We start from the raw sequence: 10,618 nt of genomic DNA, 5'->3' as shown, positions 1-10,618 counted from the left end.
CACAGCTAGTTTTAATGTTTACTGCACTATTCTATTCTCACAGGAAATAGTTATTTTGCCAATGAAAAACAAGACGATTAGCCTAACATTAAGTGATGAGTGCACTGATCGTGGTTTTCAAATTATATTAACCTACAAAGCTATATATTAACCTGTTTACTACTTTGTACACACGTGAACAAAGTACTTTTGTTATATTTGAACAACTTATATATATATATATATATATATATATATACATAGTCATTCTTGAGAAGTTGGACAAATCAGGGTGCAAAATTGAAAAAAATAAATAAAACCTTGTATGCAGACAAATGAAACTACATTTATGTATCTTATTTATACTAAGCTACTGAGCTATGATTTGATGCAACCTCCCAACTTTTCTCCTTTTTAACAAAATGTGCTTTTTACCTTGGACTGTGTAATATAATTTCAACTTTATCTTTATCAGCAATCAAGATGTTTTTAACATTTCAAAACACATTCTCATGTTAGCAGACAGATTACACTTTCACACGTGACCAACAATTCCTCAACAAATATAAAATATCATAATGAAGTATTATCAAAATATTCCTCTGACAGAGATGACAGACCTGACGGAGTTAACACATCTGACGGTGGTGACGAAAAGTCTTTTTAAGGATCAAATACATTGAATCAATCATTTACTGTACTAAAACAAACACAACAAACAGTGAGTATGTTATTGTTTATAAAGCTTTTATTCAAGAGTCACATTTAAGTATTTTGATATATTATTGGAACACAAAATCTGACAGAGTTGGCAATTTTGGAATTTCTTTCACAAAACAAGAGTTCATGTAGTAGTTTTTTTGTTTTCTGTTGATGCTAGATGCTAATAGAACCTGCTTCAGGAGAATAAAATTATCTAAATATTTCAAATAATTTCCTCAGAAATTGGAAGATGGTGTTGACGTATCATGGTTGTGACCAGGAAATATTAACATTAGGAGTTAAACTATAAAACTGACCAAGAATCTGTCTGACACTGATGTACTCTGCAGAGGAGGATTGTGGCAAGGGATTCGTTCAGAGTGACAGCTGCCCCTGATATTCCATGATTTTATTACATTTTACATCTGACGGTGTTGAAACCTTATGAAACATGCATGTGCCACTGAAAAACAACCTTGCTTTGATACGAGACGTTATTAAGTGTTGCTTTGGATAAAACAAGCTCATTTTATCATATCATATTAATTACTGAACCCTTCTCTGTGGACAAACTATTTTAGATGTCGTGAGAAGACAATAAGTGTCATAGATTTCACATAATAATTATAAAAATAAATTGAAGGGGATAATTGTGTTAAATACGTTCTATTATTAATCCCCATAACATTTACAATTGAAAATATTTTTTATTTTTTTTAAACCTGATAGCAGTGGACATGTTTTGTCCCATGTCTCAAGAATGACTGACAAATGATCAGCAGAGGACGCTAGAGCTCTACTTCTTATAGCATCTCAGGACAAGCAAGATGTTTTTTAGCCTCTTATGTCTGCTCCCCTGCAGCACCATCAGTAGTACTCAGTCCAAACACCTCACATTCTGGATATAATTTATCAATAAATGTTTGCTGATAAATGTTTTATAGAGATTGTGTTGGATTGCAACCAAATGAACATGTAAAGCTACCCTAGCTGCTTTTAGGTTTATATTCCAACATTTTTATAAAATAATAAACACATTATACAAAAACTAATGTATACACTCTCAGAAAAAAAAGTAAAAAAGCTGTCGCTGGGGAGATACGCTTTCAGAAGGTGCCTTGTTTACCTCAAAATGGTGCATTTTAGTAACTTTAAGGTACAAATTAGTACTTAAAAGTAGTACTTTCAAAAAGGCAATGCCCAGTGATATACACATCCTGTTTACATAAATTAATTTATTTTGACCTTTCAATGAACAGCCAGCCAGGCTTTTCAAACACTTCTGTAAGTGTTAGACTGAAATAGTATTTTCCTGTAAAACATACTCCAGTAGTGTTTATTTATAACTCCCAAAAATCATTTTCTACTGTGGATTTGCATCATTTTGGCAACCCTTTCAGGCAAGCAGCTGATGTTATTATTCAGTGAATTGCTTTTGCCATCTCATATCTAATGGGGCATGTTGCTCATATCACCCAACCCCCCCAGCTGGGTCATTTGTAATGACATATATGTCCACTTGTCATAGGTCTGAAATCAATAAGAATCAAACACAGAGGCCAAATGCAAGGCCGGTGAAATCACACTAGCTGCCTGTACATCCACAGAACACATACAACAGCATATTTATGTCATTTATTCACATTGACAATCTAACTCTTTTTTTATTCCTGTGTAAGCTTAATTCTGGAAGCTAACTCAGCACTTCTGTTTCTTATAGTCTCAGGAGATCTCTGTGCTAGAATCACACACACATCTTGCTTCAAACGTGGCTTCTGTTCAATGTGCTCATTTTAAACCTAATATATTCAGAGCTCTCACACTAGTCTGTCAAATGCAAGTGTTGCACTGGCACAAAAGCATTCAGCTAGCATGTAGGATGTCTTGTCTACACATGATTAATTAGGCTGTTAATCATCTTTAAACATCCCCATTTTCGCAAAAAGCTTATCTGCATTTCATAAACCTGCGCTGGTATCAGTGTGGTGTAATATATGAGGCGTTTACCGGGGGACACAGATTAGCAAGTGGAGCATGAAACTATTGTTTTCATTACCAATGACAGCAAACAATTGCAAACCACCTGCAAAATGCAATCATTTCATACATCTCTATCTGTCAAATTACCCTTTTTAAATGGAAACGATGCCAACATATTGCACAAAGACGGTGGTACGTTCTGTAATGAGTTTTTACTAAGATAAGCGTGCTATTCTGCTCTGTGCTAATGACCTGATGGTTCATTGAATTAGCTTTGCCCGTGGAGACTGTACAACAAGGTTCATAAAAACAAATGATGATGCATCTTGCAAGCGGGTTTAGCTGTACCAGGAGACTCGAGCACGTAGCGCATGTCACTCTAGTTCAATATGCTAAACAGCTTCCACAAGCTAATTATTCATGCAGCAAATGATTTGAATATGCAAAAGTTGTTTTGTTGTCGCTCCTGGCCCTCACAGCACCTCTCATATCAGCTTTGGTTAGTATGCATGATGTTGTTTTAAAGTGGTGTTTATCTTCCTTTTGGGCACTTTTAGGTAATAAAAAATAGATGCATCACCTTTCTATTGACCAGCTTAGACCAATATTGATTTCTGTGATTGTCTGGACTGGTTTATGTTGGTCTAGATGGTGGACTATTCTGTTCATCATCAAACACTTGTGAAGCTGGTTGGTTAAGAAAGCCTCAACTGGTAATACTTCTTATGCAGCCTGGTTATGGGAACCATTTTAGTATCATTGAGAGACTAGTTTTTATTAATATTTGACAGTTTATATTTTCGTGTTTATTTTAAGCTCAGTCATTTTTTTTTGTGTGTGTTTGCCATTTTTATTAGTTTTTGTTATATACTTTGTATTAGTTTGTCTGCATTGTTTTTATTTATTTAGTTTAATTATTATAAGTTTATTTTAATTTTCTTTAGTACACCAAGTTAAACTAAATGAAACCGAGGAATCCAATTCATTTCGAGTAATACATTTTTTTAATTTGAGTGAAAATAGGCGTATGACAAAGAATATAGTCTAAAGTAAAGGAAAAATCTTTTTAAAAATGTTATTTAAATTAAAAAATTAATTTTTTACTGTTTTTAAAATGCATTAAGTTTGCTGTATTCCTGTTGGTTTTAAAGCAATTATAAATAAATAAATAAATAAAATAATTTTACATTACATAAACTTTTTTTTAGATCTCTTTTGCATCCCATGATATAGAAAACGAATCAGATTAGAACAGTTTGATATCAGACTACAAAACATGCTTTTTAAATGAATTCATAATCAAAAATGTCATTGAAATAAAATATAGAAAAGCCATTTAGTGTATCTTGCAGAAAAATATTCCATTAATCTAAATGACTAATTCCTGTCACGGTACTGATTGAAATAATCTTTGCTGAACAACTGTATTTGCGTTGTTTGGTTGTGTACGTGTGCAGTTGCGTGGAGGAGCATCCTGTCTCCTTCAGTTAGTGTCTCAGGACCTCTTGGCCGGGGCAGTGATGCAGATAAGATGCAGTTACTTCACTGTCTAGTATAGGGCAGGAACAGATCGAGATGCAGACAGTCAAGTGTCCCAACATAGTTCTGTTTCACTGTTCCTTAAGAGAGACAGCATTGCTTATCCATTCAAAAAGCACTAAATGTAAAATACTTTTTAGAATCTTAAGACTTCAGTCAAGCAAACAGGTTGTGGAAATCTAGTAGCTGTTTATTTATGTTCATTGTGCATTGGCTACTTACTGTATATCATAGATCATATTTTTTTTTGTTTTACTTCATAAAGACATTGTACCAAATGTTATAGTCTTTACACAAAAAAAATACCTTTGAAACAATTTTCACTCAGAATTTTTATTTTTTTTGTCAAATAATACGCTGAATTTCATTTTTGACTTATAAAGTAGACTGAAATAGTATTACTCCAGTAATTTTTGTTATATTAACAACTTGAAAAATCATTTTTACAATGTAGGTAAATTGGAAATTTAAAAAGGCATTTCTTAGTTGTGTCTCATTTAAGTATCAGCTTTGCCCTAAAAAAGACACAAATGAAACAAATGCTTACGTGCAAGAATATACATTGAAAGAAAGAAAGAAAGAAGTGTATTTGAAAGTAGAAAGATTGAAATAGTATATATTAAGAAAGTAGTAAGATTGAAATTGTATATGTGACCCTGGACCACAAAACCAGTCATAAGGGTCAATTTTTTGAAATTGAGATTTCTACAGCATATGAAAGCCGAATAAATAAGCGTCCAATTGATGTATGGTTTGTTAGGATCAGACAATATTTGGCCGAGATACAACTATTTGCAAATCTGTAATCTGAGGGTGCAAACAAAAATATTGAGGAAATATATATATTAGTGCTGTCAATCGATTAAAAAATGTAATCTTGTTAATCACAATCCTGGACTGTGATTAATCACGATTAATCACAAATTTAACTGTACCCTGTACCCTTATCACATCTATAAAATCTCTATAAAACACATGAGTATACATATCTCTCGTGCACTGTCGCTCTCTCTCTCTCTCAATTCAATTCAATTCAATATTGCTTTATTGGCATGACTGTAAAAAACACAATATTGCCAAAGCTTGAAATATATGTAGAGAAATATAATAACAATGAAAATATCAAATCTCTCTCTCTCTCTCTCTCTCTCTCTCTCTCTCTCTCTCTCTCTCTCTCAATTCAATTCAATTCAGAAAGCTTTATTGGCATGACAAAAACATACATTTTGTATTGCCAAAGCATTAAAACAACATAGAAAATTATTTAGAATATCTGAATATTTAGTAAAACCTAGAGAAAATAATAGTAATAATGAAACTAAATAAAAAAGGCAATATTATATAAACACATGGCTAGACATAGCAAAAAATTAAATAATAGTGTTAATAAAATAATATTAATAAAATAAATAAAGAATTATAATAATACATAAAAGATTATACTACAGACATCATATAACAACTGAACTTAGAAATTTGAACATTGTATACATTATATACATGTGTGTAGGTCTAATGTGTGTGTGTTTGGGCTGTGAGTGAGTGTGTGTTTATTGGCTGTTTGTTTCTCTGTGGCTGTCCCTCAGGAGATGACAAGATGCTACAAATCTTGCAGCTATATTAGAACATTTGGCTTCTTCGCCAAGAATGAAACTGAGTTTTTGGGTTGGATTACAGGTGTTAAATTGGGGGAATATTTGATTAATTTTGGGGTAGTAGTGGTCTCTGATATCTTTATATTTTGTGCATTCAGTCCGTCTCCGTCACTCCCAGGATGCAGTGCGAGCAGAGTCTGTCCTCACGAGAGAGCCAGGTCTGTCTGCGCCGGCCCGTCTCTACGGCCAGACTGTGTTCACTGAGTCTGTACATCGTCAGTGTTTTCTTGAGTCTCACATCACTCACGGCGCTCAGGTAGATCGCAACAGTGTACAATTCCAGTTTGTGCTGGTTTTTAATGGTGTTTGTCCAATGGGTGATGTACTTGTCTTTTTCTGTGTTTATAATGTGTGTGAGTGTGTGTATGTCCTGAGGCTGGCTGATCTCAGTGTGTGTGAGCTCAGTCAGTCTCAGCATAAGCTGGCACAGGGGACTCTTACTTACGCTCAGTTCTTGGTGTTTTAGGACTTTGTAATGGTATGTGTTGGAGTCGCTTGTTTTTTGGTGTTTCCAGAATTTCAGGGCTCTTTTTTGGATGTTTAGAAGGAGAGGGTATTGGCCTAATTCTGCTCTGCATCCATTGTTTGGAGTTTTTCTTTGGACTTTGAGTATTCTTTTACAGAAATCTAAATGTAGAGTTTCGATCGGGTGTTTTTCCCAATTTAAGAAGTCAAATTTTATAGAAGGACCCCACACTTCACTGTCATATAAAACAATTGGTTCAATTATAGATTTGAAAAGTTTGAGCCAGATTTGGACTGGGATGTCCAGTCTTTTTATGGCATAGAAAGCCCTTTGAGCTTTCTCTTTGAGTTCATTCATAGCCAAAGTAAAGTTACCAGTTGGAGTTATTTTCAGGCCAAGGTAAGTGTATGTTTTTGTGGTTTCAATGGTTCTGTGTGATAGTGTGAATGTGTGTGTTGGTCCCTGAGATCTGGAGCGTTTCTGGAACATCATTACTCTAGTTTTTTGAAGGTTGACCATCAGGGCCCAGGTCTGACAGTAATCCTCCAGCAGATTCAGGCTGTCCTGAAGCCCCTCTTCAGTGGGCAACAGGAGGACCAGGTCATCTGCGTAGAGAAGACACTTTATCTCTGTGTCGTGTAGAGTGAGACCTTGAAAGGGAGCGTGTTCTAATATGCTGGCCTTGAGCTTCATCCTCTGCTCTCGTTTAAGAGACGCCTCTGATTTGGGTTTAGTTTTTTGGTACCCTAGGTTGACCGTCGGAGCCCAATCTACCGACTCAGCCCGCGAACCCGAGAAACCGGAGGATAAGGAAATTGCTTTTTCTTTGAGAAGGTGGGTACCGCTGGCCCTTGAGCCAGCGACGGAACAGAAACAAAAAGAAACACAGGATTCTCCACCCGGCCCTCCTTCAGGGGAAGGAGCGACGCTGTCCTCGCCGTCTCCTGGAAAAGAGCAAAATTCCACATCTCCAGGTTGCCCGCATCAGGGCCGCTTCCTCGTCTTTCTGGAGGACTTGGGGGCCGGCTGAGGCGCGGGGGACACCGCACTCCTGCGAGAGGCTCGACGACCCGGCCTAGGTGTCGATTTAGCATGGGGCAGAGCGGCTCTGGAGAACGCAGGAGGGTGCCCGCGGCAACGAGCAGACTGAGGCCTGGCTCTCAGGGCAGCGGTGGCTGACGGTGCATCATGCCAGGGCAGGATGTGCTGGATCGCCTCAGTCTGCTTCTGCTCTGCCGAGAACTGCCGAGAAGCCCTCGACAGTGCCATCGAACAGCCCCGCCTGGGAGATGGGAGCGTCGAGAAAGCGTACTTTGTCGACATCCTTCATCTCTGCCAGGTTAAGCCAGAGATGGCACTCTTGGACCACCATGGTGGACATCACCTTCCCGAGGGACCGCGCCGTGACTTTCGTCGCCCAGTGCGCAGGTCCTGCATCAACCCTGGGTCGGGACTACCCTCGTGCATTTGTTTTAGAGCCTTGGCTTGGTGAACCTGCAGGATAGCCATGGCATGCAAGGCAGAGCCGGCCTGTAAGCTTTGGGCGGGAGACGCGGACGGTTCCTCCAATCGCTCTCTCCACCTGGGGAATGTCCTCGTACCCCCTGGCTGCCCCACCATCGAGGGTAGTGGGGACGGAGGAGGTAGACGAGCAGCTTCTGGCCATGAAAGGGGCCGTCCAGGACTTCATCAGCTCCTCATGCACCCCCGGGAAGAAAGGGATCAACCCTGGGTAGAGCGTGGTTGTGAGCCACGTCCCGCACCGATAAACCAATCATCCAGCCGCGAGGACAATCTCAGGACTGGGCGGTCTGTTGCCCAGGCAAGCATGGCCGTCAACTCCGGGTCCGGTTCGGTAGTGGCGACCACACCCGAGGGGGGCAGCCCCGCCAAACCTTCATCCTCGGAGGACGAAAGCCCATCCCTGAAAGCCCATCCCACAACAGGCGCATGATTCATCCAAAAACGAATCTTCAGCGTGTTGGATGCCCAGACACTGAAGACAACGATCGTGTCCGTCATCCGTGGACAGTAACGACCGCAACCAAGAGGACACGGACGGAGCGGCATCTTGAAAAAGACGCGAGCCGTCCGTGATTTGCTCTTTTAGAATTTGCTCTTTCAGTTGAAGTCGCCAGGGGAATCGCTGCTGCTAGGGACTCTGCTGATCGCACCGTAACGCCAACCGGGAACAAAATAAAGAGGTGGAAAGGCTTTGTGGAGAACAGCACTCTTCTCATCCACTCGGCTCCGAAGCAAAAATCTGATGAGTGGATGCACTTGTCGCCCTTTTATACCCGTATGCACGGGGAGTGGCTCAGCTATGCAAAATCCACTAGCCAATTTCATTGGCGTTTTCTCTTATCAGAGGTGATCGGGGCTCCCAGGTAAATCCCCTAATGTCTTTACGACATAACTCGTAGTGACCGACAGATAGGGAACTGAATGAGAGATTTTTCAGGTTATATTGAGATTTTTGACTTTTAATTAGATTATCTTGGCAAATCTGAGCGTAGTTTGAGGCGTTGTTGACGTCTTTCTGAAACTATACAGCAGGCACATGTGATTTTATTGGGTCTCTCTTTATTTAAACTCATGGCTCTCTGAGAAATAGCTGAGATAAAGAAATCATCTCATTTGTCAATTTTGTTTCTGAATGATAAATACATTTTCATTTAGCCAGATCATGGAGGTTGCAAATGTCAAAACCGATTCTCCCCTTGCTGTGACATGAACTGTATGTAGTACATGTCAGAAAGCGGCTATAGTACATACTTGATATGAGCGTAATGGCTGCTATCTCCAGCAGAATATTCAATTAAACCGACTGGCATGGATCAATGTCGTCTTGATACAGATTTGCTCAAGACATTGCTGTGTACAGTATGTCTGCTTCTGGCTTTCAAAGGATTTCCCAAGGGCACTTTATGGGAAGTGATTAAGGGACAAACATGTTACATAACGGCAGGTGCACTAATAGATTTCCACAGCAATTACATACATCAGTGTGACTGCCAGACTTTACATTTGGACACATTTTTTGCAATACAAAATGAAATATTATTGTGAAAGTTAAAAATCCTGTGCTTTGGGTTATTGACAATTGATGTCCTAAGTCAAAAGTGGCCAGATGGTATTCTGTTTCTGAAAGTTTTTGTAAGTATCCATCTGTCTAGACCCTCTTTCCTTGTGGAAAATAAGTGTTTAATTGTATTGAATGGAGATGGTCCTCACTGCAGAACACAAGATCTAGGGATATCCAGATCCAACGCCTTCGACCTTACATATACCTAAACCTACCCGTCTCCACCCCTTAGATGTGGATCCAAACTCGCCCCCTGGATATAGTGTTTTGCAGTGAGGGGCTACTGTTGAATGTGCACTTGTAGTGTACTTCAAATCTTAAAAGTGTGATTTAAAGTTGACGCCGATAACCTACTGGGTAGTGTGCCGACAAATAACGCTGTTGCGTTATGGCATCCCAGCTCGAGGACTTTTCCAGATCCTGCGCCCCTCTTTCTCTCCCACTTTACTTCCTATCTACACTACACTGTGCTGTTGTAATAAAGTACAATATTAAATTGTAATATAATATTATAAATTATATAAAAGGCCACTTGAGTGTATTTAAAGAGAGCACACTTTTATGACTATGTTTCTAAACATTTTTTTAAGTGCACTTCATTATAATGTTAAATGTTTTTCTTTAGAGTACGTTTTAAATAATTGTTTTAATAATCTTTTGTCATGCTTTAAAGAAGTGCAGTTATTTTGTTGTGTTGACTAACATACTAAAGCACATGTAAAGTACTTGATAAGATAGCAGACCAACACTGAATCAATGTTGAAATTTAACATGGATTTTTCATATTGTTTGCACCATGAAATAATCTTATTTCAACAATGAGAAATTAAAACTTAAATTAAACCATTTTTTTGTATTGAATCAACATTGAATATCAAATAAATCTTGCTTTATACAGCAATATTCTATAACAGTAAGTCATGTCTGTTTTGACTTCTTTTAATCAGATACCATGTAAGTGATTTAAGTTGAACAAAGATTGATTTTATGTCCATCTTGATTCATTTTTCATTGTTGAAATAACATTATTTCAGGGTGCAAACATGATGAAAAATCAATGTTAAATTTCAACATTGATTCAGTTTTGATTTCAGCATTAATTCATTGTTGAATCAGTGCTGGTCTGGTATCTAGGATATAATTTTAACTGTAGTGTGTAAAAAACAAAATGCAACTTCATCATTACAAATGTATAATATAAATATATTTAAA

The sequence above is a fragment of the Barbus barbus genome (genome assembly GCF_936440315.1).
Source record: "Barbus barbus genome assembly, chromosome: 28".
Classification (NCBI taxonomy): Eukaryota; Metazoa; Chordata; class Actinopteri; order Cypriniformes; family Cyprinidae; genus Barbus; species Barbus barbus.
The sequence above is the reverse complement of the archived record's forward strand: the minus strand, read 5'-3'. Positions refer to the sequence as shown.